Source organism: Acinonyx jubatus, chromosome X, assembly GCF_027475565.1.
Source record: "Acinonyx jubatus isolate Ajub_Pintada_27869175 chromosome X, VMU_Ajub_asm_v1.0, whole genome shotgun sequence".
In the NCBI taxonomy this organism is placed as follows: domain Eukaryota; kingdom Metazoa; phylum Chordata; class Mammalia; order Carnivora; family Felidae; genus Acinonyx; species Acinonyx jubatus.
Window position 1 is genome coordinate 93,974,849 of NC_069389.1, and position 13,668 is coordinate 93,988,516.

Below are 13,668 nucleotides of genomic sequence, written 5' to 3' on the forward strand. Positions count from 1 at the left end.
ACATGATATTTAAAACCATTTGATACTGATGTGTAAACAGAAAGACAGACATAGCAACAGACCAGAATATGGTCCAGAAATAGAGACAAACATATACGGAACGGTAGGAATAAAAGCCACATTTCAAATCAGTGAAGGAAATGGTTATATTCAACAAATGGCATTGTGACAACTGGCTAGATGTATACTAGATCCCTACCACACTTCTTATACCAAAATACATTACAGATGGGATTAGTTCTTAAGAAACAAAAATATGTTAGGAAAAATTAACTGGATATGTTTAGGACTTTGGAATAAGAAAGGTTCCTTTAAATAATACACAAAATACAAAGCCATAAGGAAAATGTTTATATACTTGACTACATTAAAAATTAAAATGTTCTGCAGGAAAAAACACTCCTTACCTCAAAATGATTCCAGATGGACCAAAGATTTAAATATTTTTTTAAATCATAAAAAACAACGAGAGTTTTTAAAAAATAATTCCTAAGTGGGGAAGAACTTTCCCAATAGGGCATCAAATCTAGAAGTATCAAGAAAATATTGAAAAATTTGAATGCCTGAAAATTTAAAAGGTCTGCCTAGAAAAAAACACTAAAACCACAGTTAAAAGACAGCCTGGACAAATTCTGGCAATTCATATGAAACATAGTACTAGTTTCCTTAATATATAAAGACTCCTACAATTCAAAAAGGAAAAGGCCAACAAAAATAGCCACTGGGTGGCTCAGTTGGTTAAGTGTCCAACTTCAGCTCAGGTCACGATCTTGAAGTTCCTGAATTCGAGCCCCACATCGGGCTCTGTGCTGACAGCTCAGAGCCTGGATTCTGCTTTGGATTCTGTGTCTCCCTCTCTCTCTGTCCCTCCCCTGCTCATGCTCTGTCTCTCTCTCTCTCTCTCTCTCTCTCTCTCTCAAAAATAAATAAACATTTTTTTAAATTTTTAATAAATTAATTAAAACAAATAAAATGTGTTTTTAAAAAAGATAGACAAAGGATATGGACTGACAGTTCACAAAAAAAGGGAATTGGTTTTAGAATGTCAAAACTATTAAAAGTTCACGCATATTAAAAAGATGCACACAGGGGCGCCTGGGTGGCGCAGTCGGTTAAGCGTCCGACTTCAGCCAGGTCACGATCTCGCGGTCCGTGAGTTCGAGCCCCGCGTCAGGCTCTGGGCTGATGGCTCGGAGCCTGGAGCCTGTTTCCGATTCTGTGTCTCCCTCTCTCTCTGCCCCTCCCCCGTTCATGCTCTGTCTCTCTCTGTCCCAAAAATAAATAAACGTTGAAAAAAAAAAAAAGATGCACACTTACAATGACATACCATTTTCACCTATTAAACTGTGAAAGATCCAAAAGTTTGATAACACTATTTTTTTTTAACGTTTTATTTATTTTTGAGAGAGGGAGAGACAGAGCATGCACAGGGGAGGGTCAGAAAGAGGGAGACACAGAATCTGAAACAGGCTCCAGGCTCTGAGCAGTCAGCACAGAGCCCGACGCGGGGCTCAAACTCACGGACCGCGAGATCATGACCTGAGCCGAAGTCGGCCGCTTAACCGACTGAGCCACCCAGGCACCCCTGATAACACTATTTTTGATGAGGGTGTAAGAAAACAGGCACTCTTACACTTCTGACGGAAATGTAAATTGATGCAACCAGCCCAGAGATCAATTTAGCAATACCTATCAAGATTTAAGATAATTGACCCAGTAACTATACTTCATAGAATTTATAGTACTGTTATACTCCCACATTTATGAAATGACATATATATGGGGTTATTTATTGCAGCACTGTACATTCCCATCAAATAGGGGACAGTTAAATTTAAAAAAAATTTTTTAATGTTTATTTATTTTTGAAGGAGAGAGAAAAGACAAGAGTGCAAGCAGGGGAGGGGCAGAGAGAGGGAGACAGAATCCGAAGCAGGCTCCAAGCTGTCAGCACAGAGCCTGACACAGGGCTCGAACTCACGAGCTGTGAGATCATAACCTGAGCCAAAGTCAGATGCCCAACCCACTGAGCCACCCAGGTGCCCTGGGGACAGTTTAAATAAATAAAAGATCACTGCACCTGGTCGGCTCAGCCAGTAGAGCATGCAATTCTTGATCTCGGGGTTGTGAGTTCATGCCTGAAGTTGGGCGTACAGCTTACTTAAAAATAATAGATAGATGATAGATAGATAGATAGATAGATAGATAGATAGATAGATAAAAGATCTATATGATTATATTCTACATGATCTCTAGAGGACACATGAAAAATGGTAAAAGCTATTTCTGAGGAAGCAAACTCATAGACTGGGGTTCAGTGATTACAAGGAGACTTCCTATTATATATATTTTTCAAAATACTCCTTGAGGTTTTTATTCTGTCCATAATTTACCTATTTTGGGGTTTGTGGTTTTTTTGTTTTTATTTTTTAGAGCGAACACAAGCAGAGGAGAGGGGCAAAGGGGGGGGGGGAGAGAGAGAGAGAGAGAGAGAGAGAGAGAGAATCTTAAGCAGGCTCCAAGATCAGCACAGAGCCCAACATAGGACTTGATCCCATGACCTTGGGATCAGGACCTAAACTGAAATCAAGAGCAGCACTCAAACAACTGAGCCACCCAGGAGCCCCTGATTTTTTAAACTATTTTTATGTATTTAATAAACTCGTAGAAACTGGCATATGCCAAACACTATCAGCTTTCCAAATATTAACTCAGGTATTTTTCTTAACAACCCTATGAGGTAGTACTATTATTGTCTCCATTTTACAGATGATGAAACCCAAGCATATAGGGTCACATTATGACTTCTGTGGGCCCTGGGTATTTTGGATGTTGTGGAACAATTCCATCATAAAAAATATTGAAAATTATATTTTAAAACTGCTTTTGTATATAACAACAAATATAATACCAGGCTGGATTCATTTTGTTTTAAGTTGATTTATTTTGAGAGAGAGAGAAGTGTGTGCGAGCAGGGAAGGGGTAGAAAGAGAGGGAGAAAGAGAATCCCAAGCAGGCTCCATGCTTGGCGAGGAGCCCCACAAAGGGCTTGATCTCACAACCATGAGATCGTGACCTAGTCAATATCAAGAGTTGGACACTTAACCAACTGAGCCACTCAGGAGCCCCTGGATTCATTACTATATACTCATTAGTTTTAAATTTTTTTTTTAACATTTGTTTATTTTTGAGACAGAGAGAGACAGAGCATGAAAGGGGGAGGGTCAGAGAGAGAGGGAGACACAGAATCCAAAGCAGGCTCCAGGCTCCAAGCGCTCAGCACAGAGCCCGACGCAGGGCTTGAACTCACCAAACGCAAGATCATGACCAGAGCCGAAGTCGGACGCTTAACCGACTGAGCCACCCAGGTGCCCCATATACTCATTAGTTTTATATTCATTTTTACTTCTGATTTTAAAGAAAAGTAAAACATTTCATGGGCTCATAAAAGTATAATAGGTCTTAGGCATTGTGTCTCCTGCAGGCAACAGAGAAGCTAAGTAACTTATCCAAGGAAACACAGCCAGTAAGTGGTAAAACTGGGATTTGAACCCAGGAAGCATGGTTTCAGAATCGGAGCTTTTAATCTGTATGCTAGATAAATAAAGCAAATCATAGGGGGGAAATTATGTCATTTATACATATGTTGACATAAAATTACCTAAAGACAAATTTTTTTCATTTTTTTTTTAAGTAGACTAAAAACAAAAAATAGGTTTTACATCCAACGTGGGGCTTGAACTCATGACCCAAAGATCAAGAGTCACATGCTCTACTGACTGAGCCAGGCAGGAACCCCCCTAAAGACAAATTAGCTGAAGAAATCATGGAGGAAAATAGTGTACATATTATGTTTTATAAAAAGGTTTACATACACATGCTATCTCTTGAAGAATGTATTTCATTTGTTTTTAAGTTTTATTTATTTATTTTAAGAGAGAGAGAGAGAACGAATGAGCAAGTGGAGGGCAGAGAGGGAGAGAGGGAGAGAGAATCCCGAGCAGGCTCCATGCTGTCAGCACAGGGCTCAAAATATAAGTTAAAGGGGCACGTGGGTGGCTCATTCGGTTAAGTGTCTATCTTTGGCTCGGGTCATGATCTCAGTTCATGGGTTCAAGCCCTGCATCGGGCTCTGTGCTGACAGCTCAGAGCCTGGAGCCTGCTTTGGATTCTGTGTCTCCCTGTCTCTCTGTTCCTACCTGCCTTGTGCTCTCTCTCTCTCTCTCAAAATAAATGAATAAACATTTTTTAAAAATAATAATAAATAAATATCTGGAGAAAAGGACTGGTGAACTGGGAGCCTGGGGAACTTACTTTTTCATTGTGTGTGCCTTTGTGCCATTGGATTTTTTTTTTTTTTTACTGTGAGTATATATTTACTGATGAGAAAACCGAGGCCCAAACAAGGTTACGTAACTTGCTCAAGGTTATACAGGTAGTAATGAAACCAATTGTATATAAGAATGAACTATTCAGCCAATCAATAATACATTGTTGTTTCTAAGTATAAACCTTTGAATGTATCCCTGTTAAATTTCATCATTTGTATCCATAGCCAGTTAGCTAGGCTCTTTTTGCATCATGATTCTGGATCCATCGCATTTATCTTTATGATCCCCTTAAACCTGGTAAGCATGCTTTCCGTATTTCCACCCACATTGTTGTTGAAAATGTTTAACACATGACAAGGCTTAAGCAGTGCTCTGCTGGTGGGACTAGGCATTTCTCCAGGATCTCATCAATCCATCTCTTTGGGTAATGAGCTAGCTACCAATCCAATTGATTGTACCATCTATCAATTCCACTCACATCTTCCCACTTACCCTTGCCCAAAGGTTATCTGAAGATCCAAATGTTTTACTGCAGTGTCCATAGCATTCCCTTGTTCAGTAAGCTATTCTGAAACCCCTTTTATAGTGGGTAGTTAAAATTAATAAATGGTTGGTTTCTTTACCATGTTCTACAGGCTTCTGAAATTTACAGTGTCGCCAATCCCCCAGAACTCAGGCAAACTGCTTCAGGAAGACCGATCTCCACCCCCAAATTTCTCATAACAGGTTTGAACAGAACATTTTAAAAAACAGAGCTATACAACTGTTTCCCCCACTGGAATCAACCCACTGCCACCCAAAATAACCCAGACAACTGAACACAGCAGCTGGCAAAGGGCCGGGCTTCTCTAGCCATGGGGGGAAGGGAGGTAAATGCGCGCTGCCGAAGAAGCACTCTCTGTGACAACTCCTCGCTCCATTTCTAGCAATAACACACAGGCTACAGTCAAAGTGTTGGGAGAAGAACATATTTTCTGGTTTCCCCTGTAATCACACACTATGGCATTGAATGTACATGGGTAGCCCTAACTGAACACAACTGCCTAGTTTCTGAAAAGTTTACTGTAAAGTAGAACTTAAGGAATTCATCTTTTCATTGACTTACCCACCAAATTGGAGCCACGATGCCCTGCAAAGTGTTTTGTTCCCTGGTTGTTAAAAAAAAAGAATTACACTTACAAATGCAGAATTTTCAATTACGTATTTTAGAGGGAAAAATGTGATTAACACTAAAATAATAAATAACATGCTTTACTCAAAATGTCAGAGTAGAATGACTAAAAGCAAAAACAGTAATGTGTCAGAGATTCCGGTAATAGAATTACTTAACTAATACTGCCTCACGTATCGTTCCTCTATGAAAGCTCAATTTTGCACCATTTCTAATATTTTCCCCGTTTTAGATTTGCCATCCCCTTTTCAGACCTCTTCATCAGATGAAGTCTATATGGCCTGTGAAATGATTTGCTTTGATAGAAGATAATGATGCATAAAGAAGGTCTGTTCAAATATGCAGTTGACTGGCAGCTGCTTAATTAATGTCTAAAGAATTATTAGTAAATTAAATTGTGACTATACTATTCCCAACCTAATGGTAAAAAGGGTAGTAGTGCTCTCATTAAGACATGTTATTGTATCAAAACATTGGTTGTTGAGATTGACAAAATGCTGATCATAGTTACATATTAACTCTGTGCTGTCATTTATCGCTCCAGGATAGAGTAATGACAGCTAACTTTTACTGAGCATTCACTGTGTACTATATCCCAGATACTATGGGAAGTGCTGTACGTGCATTATCACATTTCAGGCTGATAACAACCCTATAAAACAAAAAGCATTGGTATCACCATTTTATAGAAGAAATTGAGGCACAGAGGAGCTAAGTAATTTGACAAGGATCACAGTAAGTGGTAGAGTCTGATATGAAGCCAGACTAATTTCAGAGCCGGAATTCAACCGCTACACTAGGGAAAGAATTGGGCATTTCTATTGATGATGGATGGGGGGGGGGGGGTGGGGAAGAGCAGATATAACAGCAGCAACTTTGTCTTTTAAAAAGAAAATGAAGTTGCATGGGGTGCCTGGGTGGCTCAGTCGGTTAAGCATCCGACTTCGGCTGGGGTCATGATCTCATGGTCCGTGAGTTTGAGCCCCGCGTCGGGGTCTGTAATGACAGCTCAGAGCCTGGAACCTGCTTTGGATTCTGTGTCTCTGTCTCTGCCCTTCCCCTGCTTGCACTCTCTCTCTCTCTCTCTCTCTCTCTCTCTCTCAAAAATAAACATTAAAAAAATGAAGTTGCAAAACATAAGCACACACAATTGTTGTTTGTATTTACTACATAAATGTCTTGATTTCAGTTTCTCTAAATCAATGACAAATGAGAGACATCTATTTAACTGAAGTTGGACTCTGTCAATATACTATGTATCTGTAAATGGTTTTTAATTAGGTTAAAATTGAACTCCACTACCCCCACACAAATATTGTAGCTTTGATGTCTTTGGGATAAGTAGCCAACAGCACGTTTTTATAGAGAAGCACTACAAAGAGAAATGGGAAAGACTGTTTTCCTGGAGCTTGGCTGAGGACTATGGCGGGAAAGGCCTGGAGCACACTAGTCCAGTGCTCTCAAGACTCAACCCTCGTGTGAATATAAATTATTGCAAATTCTTACACAGCTAAAAATAACAATCCTTACTTTACAGTAGATTCAATAGAACACAATTCTAACTAAATATGCTAATATACCTAATACTGCTATTTCAGATTACTGTTTTATGGTCAAGAAGTCATATTAGAAAATAGGGATTCTAAAACAATGATCTTCTTTTTTGAGTGATGTACTTAAAAAATATATATACTAACCAGTTGAGCTGTATCCCGACCTCAGAACTATACACGGGTCCTTCTTCCAACCCCCAGCTTGCAAAATAATCTCTCTTCTCTATAAAATCTCTCAAAGTTCCTCTTGAATAACAATTGCCTGATTATCACAAAACCAGCCCTATATCTTTTCCCTTAAAGTATATGCAAATCACCTATTTTCACTCTCTAAAATAAATCTCCTGTCCACATCCCAAATCAGTTACTGCTTTTATGCTGTTTCTCTTGATTAAGGAGTGGTAGCAATTATTATTATTTCTAGTATTAGTCATGGTTTCCAGGGAATAGCGAGGTTATAATTCATGCTTTACTGCAATGGGTAAATCAGGCAAGTGAAAAACAGCACGAGCCCATAATTTAAATCCTCTTTGAGTTCTTAATCTAAGCCTCTGACATTTGAAATAGGAACAGTAATATATGGTTAAAATTAAACCACGAAGCAAGCCCATATAAATGACTATAAAATCTAACTCTATCACCCAGAAACTCATAAATTAAGACACAAGATTAAAATTCTGCTTTTAATTCTTAGTATTATACCTTAATGCTGCAATATATAACATGCTAAATAGATGTATATTTTGTTTTCATTTACATTGCATGTTACATAGAGTAAGGCCTTTTGATCTTAACTAAAAGCCTGTAATCTGCAGCTGACAAGTTATTCCTCTGAAAACACATTTTTCCAATTAATGAAAAACCAGAAAGCATTTTTATGTCATTAAATCTACACTCCATTTATTCTAAGTAAGAGGAATTATATCCTCTTTTACTCTTGGTTGTGATTTAAGTCTAGACTCTTTCCCATCCTCTTTTTTCCCTTTGATGCCGGTTTTCTAAGAATCATGGATCAGCGTAAATTGTGTGAGATGGAAATACTGCTTATAAAGAGAAACATCACCACACTATTTCAGACGATGAGCGGGTAGGTGGTCTTTCATTCTCAGTCCCCATGCTATGTATGAATGGCTGCCCCATTGGGAGTGGCAACCAACATTTCCCTTTTGTTCTATTGTTCTATTACAGGACCCTCCCCCCCCCCCCCCCCCGCCCTTTTCTTAGCTCCTCTTTGTCCCATGCTACATTGCCTCCACTATAACCCCTTCCACCCAGCCCCAGTCCCATCTGGCCTAAGTGCTGGCAGGCAAATGGAGACAGGAAAAAGAAAGGGAATGCTACTCAAGAGATCAAGAGATGGAGAGGAACTAACGTTCCTTGAATACTTGTTTTGTGCCAGGGGCTGGGCCAAGCATTTTTATGTGCCATGTCATTTAATTCTGTACCAACCCTACAAAATTGGAACTACTATCTTCAGTTGTACAGATGATGAAACAGAGGCCACATGGATCCTTTAAAAAATATGCCCGACACTTACACAGCTAACACAGGTCATAAAAGAAACAAGGGTTCAGGGGCGCCTGGGTGGCTCAGCCGGTTGGGCATCCGATTTCGGCTCAGGTCATGATCTCACAGTTCCTGGGTTCGAGCCCCGCGTCGGGCTCTGTGCTGACAGCTCTGAGCCTGGAGCCTGCTTCAGATTCTGTGTCTCCCTCTCTCTCTGCCCCTCCCCAGCTCACACTCTGCCTCTCTATCTCTCTCAAAAATAGACATTAAAAAAAATGTTTTAAAGAAACAAGGGGAATCAAAAAACTTAAAGGAAGGCAAATTCTGCTTATCTTCCTCCTCACCACATCTCTCCAGCCCTCAACCCCAGGGCTCATCTTCCTGAGACCAGCAGGGCCAGTTGTATACTCCAGCCTAGTATTCTCAATGAGCCTTCAACTGTAACTCTTAATATTACCTTAAAGTTAACTCTTAAATGGTACTTACAATAAAGCCATACACACTGTCTCAGAGACAAATGGAGGGATGGAAAAGTCTTTGGACTTCCATTTCCAGGAATATGGAAGACTAGGTCTCCTAAAAAAAAAATCTCCTCCTACAAAATACCTAGAAATTCTGTAGGTTTGCTTTTATTTTTTTAAGTTTATTTAGTTTGAGAAAGAGAGAGTGAGGGGCAGAGAGAGAGGGGGAAAGAGACAATCCCAAGCAGACTCCACACTGTTATGCAGAGCCCGACACAGAGCTCGTTCCCACGAACTGTGAGATCACGACCTAAGCCAAGATCATGACCTGAGCCAAAATCAAGGGTTGTTTAACTGACTGAGGCACCCCTGTAGGTTTATTTTGAATCCTTTTGATGTGTAACATAACTCAGCCATCAAGAAAGAAGAGGAAATCTCCAAAAGTCAAAAACAAAAAAAGATGCTGAAGGCAGAACAGTAAACAGATGTTAACGCTTCAACAGCCCTGGGTGTTTTCACACTTGTCTGTAACCAATATTCAAAGAGATATTAGCAGAGAAATGTTCAGAATTTATGAAAGTTATGAATCCTCAAATTCAGAAGGCACAAACCAAAAGCAGGATTTGAAAAAGAGAAATTCCAAGTTGTAAAGGAAAAACTCAGATTTGTTCTTCCTATGTAGGGAAAAACCTCAATCTAGTCTGATGGGGTTTTGGGGTGATGGAGGGGGGTGGAGCTGACAGCCAAGAAAGCATTCTTGAAGACATCTTTGGTGCAAAAAGGTGATTTTATGAAAGCATGGGGACAGGATGTGTGGGCAGAAAGAGCTGCATTGGGGTTGTGACGAGTAACTGATTATATACCCTCAAATTGGGAGGCTGTTAGGGACAGCATTCGTCTCTAAGATATTTTGGAAGCAAGGTTTCCAGCACCTTGAGGGGTCAGCTGTTGCTAGGGAAACATCATTTATTACCATTTAATAAAACCTCAGTCATGAGACCCTTTAGATGTATATCAGGGGCCAGAAGCCTGGAGTATGATTGCCAGCATATATCTTGGGGGAGTTGAGATAAAGGAAGTTTCCAAAGGAATTTTTATATGGTACAGTAGACTTATAGGATCCCGGGGGGTCAGGATAATGTTAAGCCAAGATTGCCTTTTGCCCCTAGCAAAGTGTCATCATCGAGGCAGCTGAGCTCCCAGAGGGAGGACACTCTCCTGGTCTCAAGGACTTGTCAATGGGCTGTAGGCAGCAAGGGAATTTAATTTTTCATTTGCCTTAGTTTGTCACATCACCATGGCAAGCACGTAAACCCCTTCCATCTTGGTGAGGGTGATATTAGGGCTTCAGGAGACAGAGTCTGTAGGTTTCTGGAGATTAGGCTATGGAGAAGATTGCCTTTTTCTTGCAGTTTACTCAGTTATCCGTGAACTGAAGGAGACTCCTGTCCTGCATGACTGTCATCTCTATCGGCCAACTATCTGCTTTCTTTCCTTTCCCCTGTCCTTGGGCAGCCAGGAGTGTCCGAGGAATAGCACACATACTCCTGGGGGGGGGGGGGGGGGGCGGTGCTGTTAGCATGTACTTTGCCTTCAGCTCGCCCCACGCTCCCTCATCATAGTCTACCTAGTGTGTTGGGAAAAACTCAGTTCTCCCCTCCTGTGTTTCTTTTTACTTTTTTTAAAAAAAAATTTTTTAACGTTTATTTATTTTTGAGACAGAGAGAGACACAGCATGAACGGGGGACGGGCAGAGAGAGAGGGAGACACAGAATCCAAAGCAGGCTCCAGGCTCCGAGCCATCAGCCCAGAGCCCGACGCGAGGCTCGAACTCGCGGACTGCGAGATCGCGACCTGAGCCGAAGTCGGACGCTTAACCAACTGAGCCACCCAGGCGCCCCATCTTCTTTACTTTTTTACAAAGACACCCTACTCACACAGAACACTTCCCTTCTGACACTTCTGGTCACCAGATGCAGGTTTTTACCCACACCAAGCAATGCTCTGTGACACCAGCCAGGTATCCCATAATTTAACCCCATTCTAACACTATCTTTGAGATAGTGCCAGACCCCACAGGTTAGGAGTCTCAGACTCAGGTCCCACAAGACTGCTCACCCTCCCACTGCCTACTTCAGATGCCAATGCAAGTAGCAGGCCCCCAGGTCACTCATAACTTCCATCCGATTTGACTACAAATGGGAGGTTGCCATGACTCCGTCCTCAGGTTCAATTAATTTGCTAAAGTGGCTCACAGAACATAAAGAAACACATTTACCAGTTTATTAAGAGATATGACAGAAGATACAGATGAACAGTCAGATGAAAAGACACATATGGCCAATTCCCAAACAAAGGAACTTCTGTCCCCATGGAGTTGGGTTCATCACCCTCCCGGTGTAGACGTGTTCACCAGCCTGAAACCTCTCTGGGATTTTACGGAGACTTCATCATGCAGGCATGACCAATTATTAGCTCCGTTCCCAGCCCCTGTGCCCGCTCTGGAGGATGGGGTGGAAGCTGAAAATCCCAAGCTACTAATCACGGCTTGGGCTTTCTGGTGACCAGCCCTCACCCAAGAGCCATGCAGGACCCGATCCATGCAGAGTCACTCGAACAGCACAAAAGATGCTCTTAGTGCTCCTATATTAGGAAATCACAAGGGTTTTAGGAGTTCGGTGCCAGGAACTGGGGGCAGAGACCAATATATATGTTTTCTTTTATCTCACACAAATCTAAACATATTGCTGTCAAATATCAAAAACAAAATATTTTAGAGCACCCAGAAGGAAAAATAGATTATTATGAAGAAAAACTGACAGCAGGCATGTCAACAGCAACAATAACAGAAGAGGGGCACCTGGCTGGCTCATGCGACGGAGTGTGTGACTCTTGATCTCAAGGTTGTGAGTTCAAGCCCCACAATGGGTGTAGACATTACTTAAAAAAATAAAACCTTTAAAAAAAAACAAAACACCTGGAAAGGATACCTGGGGGGCTTTGTAAGTTAAGTGCCTGACTCTCGATTTCGGCTCAGGTCGTGATCTCACGGTTCCTGGGTTTGAGCCCGGCGTCGGGCTCTGTGCAGACAACTCAGAGCCTGGGGCCTACTTCGGATTCTATGTCTCCCTCTCTCTCTCTGCCCCTCCCCTGCTTGGGTTCTCTCTGTCTCTCTCTCTCTTTCTGTCTCTCTCTCTCTCTCTCTCTCTCTCTCTCAAAAACAAATAAACATTATGGGGCGCCTGGGTGGCCCAGTCAGTTGAGCATCTGACTTCGGCTCAGGTCATGATCTCGCAGTTCGTGAGTTCAGGCCCCAAGTTGGGCTCTGTGCTGACACCTCAGAGCCTGGAGCCTGCTTTGGATTCTGTGTCTCCCTCTCTCTCTGCCCCTCCCCCATTCACACTCTATCTGTCTCTCTCAAAAATAAACATTAAAAAAAAGAATTAAAAACATAAAAAATAAATAAACATTAAAAAAATATGTGAAGCAAAACTAATGGAACTAAAAGGAGAAATAAAAAAATCTACAATTATTGTTGAAGATTTCAATACCCCTCTCTTACTAATTGACATAACAAGTAGACAGAAAATCAGCAAGGATATAGAAGAACTCAACACCATCAACCAAGAGGATCTAATAAACATTTGTTGAACATTCTACCCATCAGCAGGATACACATTCTCTTCAGATACCCATGGAACATATATCAAGATAGGCCCTATCCCAAGCCATAAAATGCTAACAAATTTCAAATAACTGAAATCATATGGAGTATGTTCTCTGACCACAGTGGAATCAAACTACAAATCAATAATAATAAAAAAAAAAATAACAAGAAAATTTCCAAACTTGGAAACTGAGCAGCACAACTTTTTTTTTTTTTTTTTAAAGATTTTATTTTTAAGTAATGTCTACACCCAACATGGTGCTTGAACTCACAACCCAAGATCCGGAGTTGCATGTTCCACCGACTGAGCCAGCCAGGCACCTCCCCCTACATTTTTTTTTAAAGATTTGATTGATGGATTGCTTGATTGAAGTAAACTCTGCACCCAGTGTGGCACTTGAACTTACAACCCTGAGTTCAAATGAAAAACTAAGCAACACGCTACTAAAAAACAATCCATGGGGCGCCTAGGTAGCTTAGTTGGTTAAGTGTCCAACTCTTGATTTTGGCTCAGGTCATGATCTCAGACCTGATCTCACAGTTAATGAGTTCAAGCCCCAAATTGGGCTCTGTGCTGACAGCGTAGAGCTTGCTTGGGATTTTCTCTCCCTCTCTCTCTGCCCCTCCCCTGCTTGCTTGCTTGCTCTGTCTCTGTCTCAAAACAAATGAATAAACTTAAAAAACTTAAATAAATAACATAAAATAAAATAAAATAAAATAAAATAAAATAAAATAAAATAAAAAGCAATCCATGAACCAAAGGGGACGTTTTGAGGGAAATAAAAAATATATTGATATTGAGGGATGCCTGGCTCAGTCAGTTCAGCTCAGGTCATGATCTCACAGTTCATGGGTTCAAACCCAGCATCAGGCTCTGTGCTGACAACTCAGAGCCTACAGCCTGCTTCGGATTCTGTGTCTCCCTCTCTCTCTCTGCCCCTCCCCTGCTTGTGCTGTCTTTCTCTCAAAAATAAATAAA

The 13,668-nt window shown here is 41.0% G+C and overlaps 1 long non-coding RNA gene across 1 annotated transcript in view; it reads right to left on the bottom strand.

Annotated features, from left to right (window-relative positions):
• LOC113597651 (uncharacterized) overlaps positions 1-13,668 on the bottom strand; it is a 149,468-nt gene that overhangs the window by 95,832 nt on the left and 39,968 nt on the right. Inside the window, exon 3 of the long non-coding RNA XR_008289825.1 lies at positions 5,437-5,479. This is a non-coding gene — a long non-coding RNA (uncharacterized LOC113597651). The remainder of the gene's footprint in view (positions 1-5,436; positions 5,480-13,668) is intronic.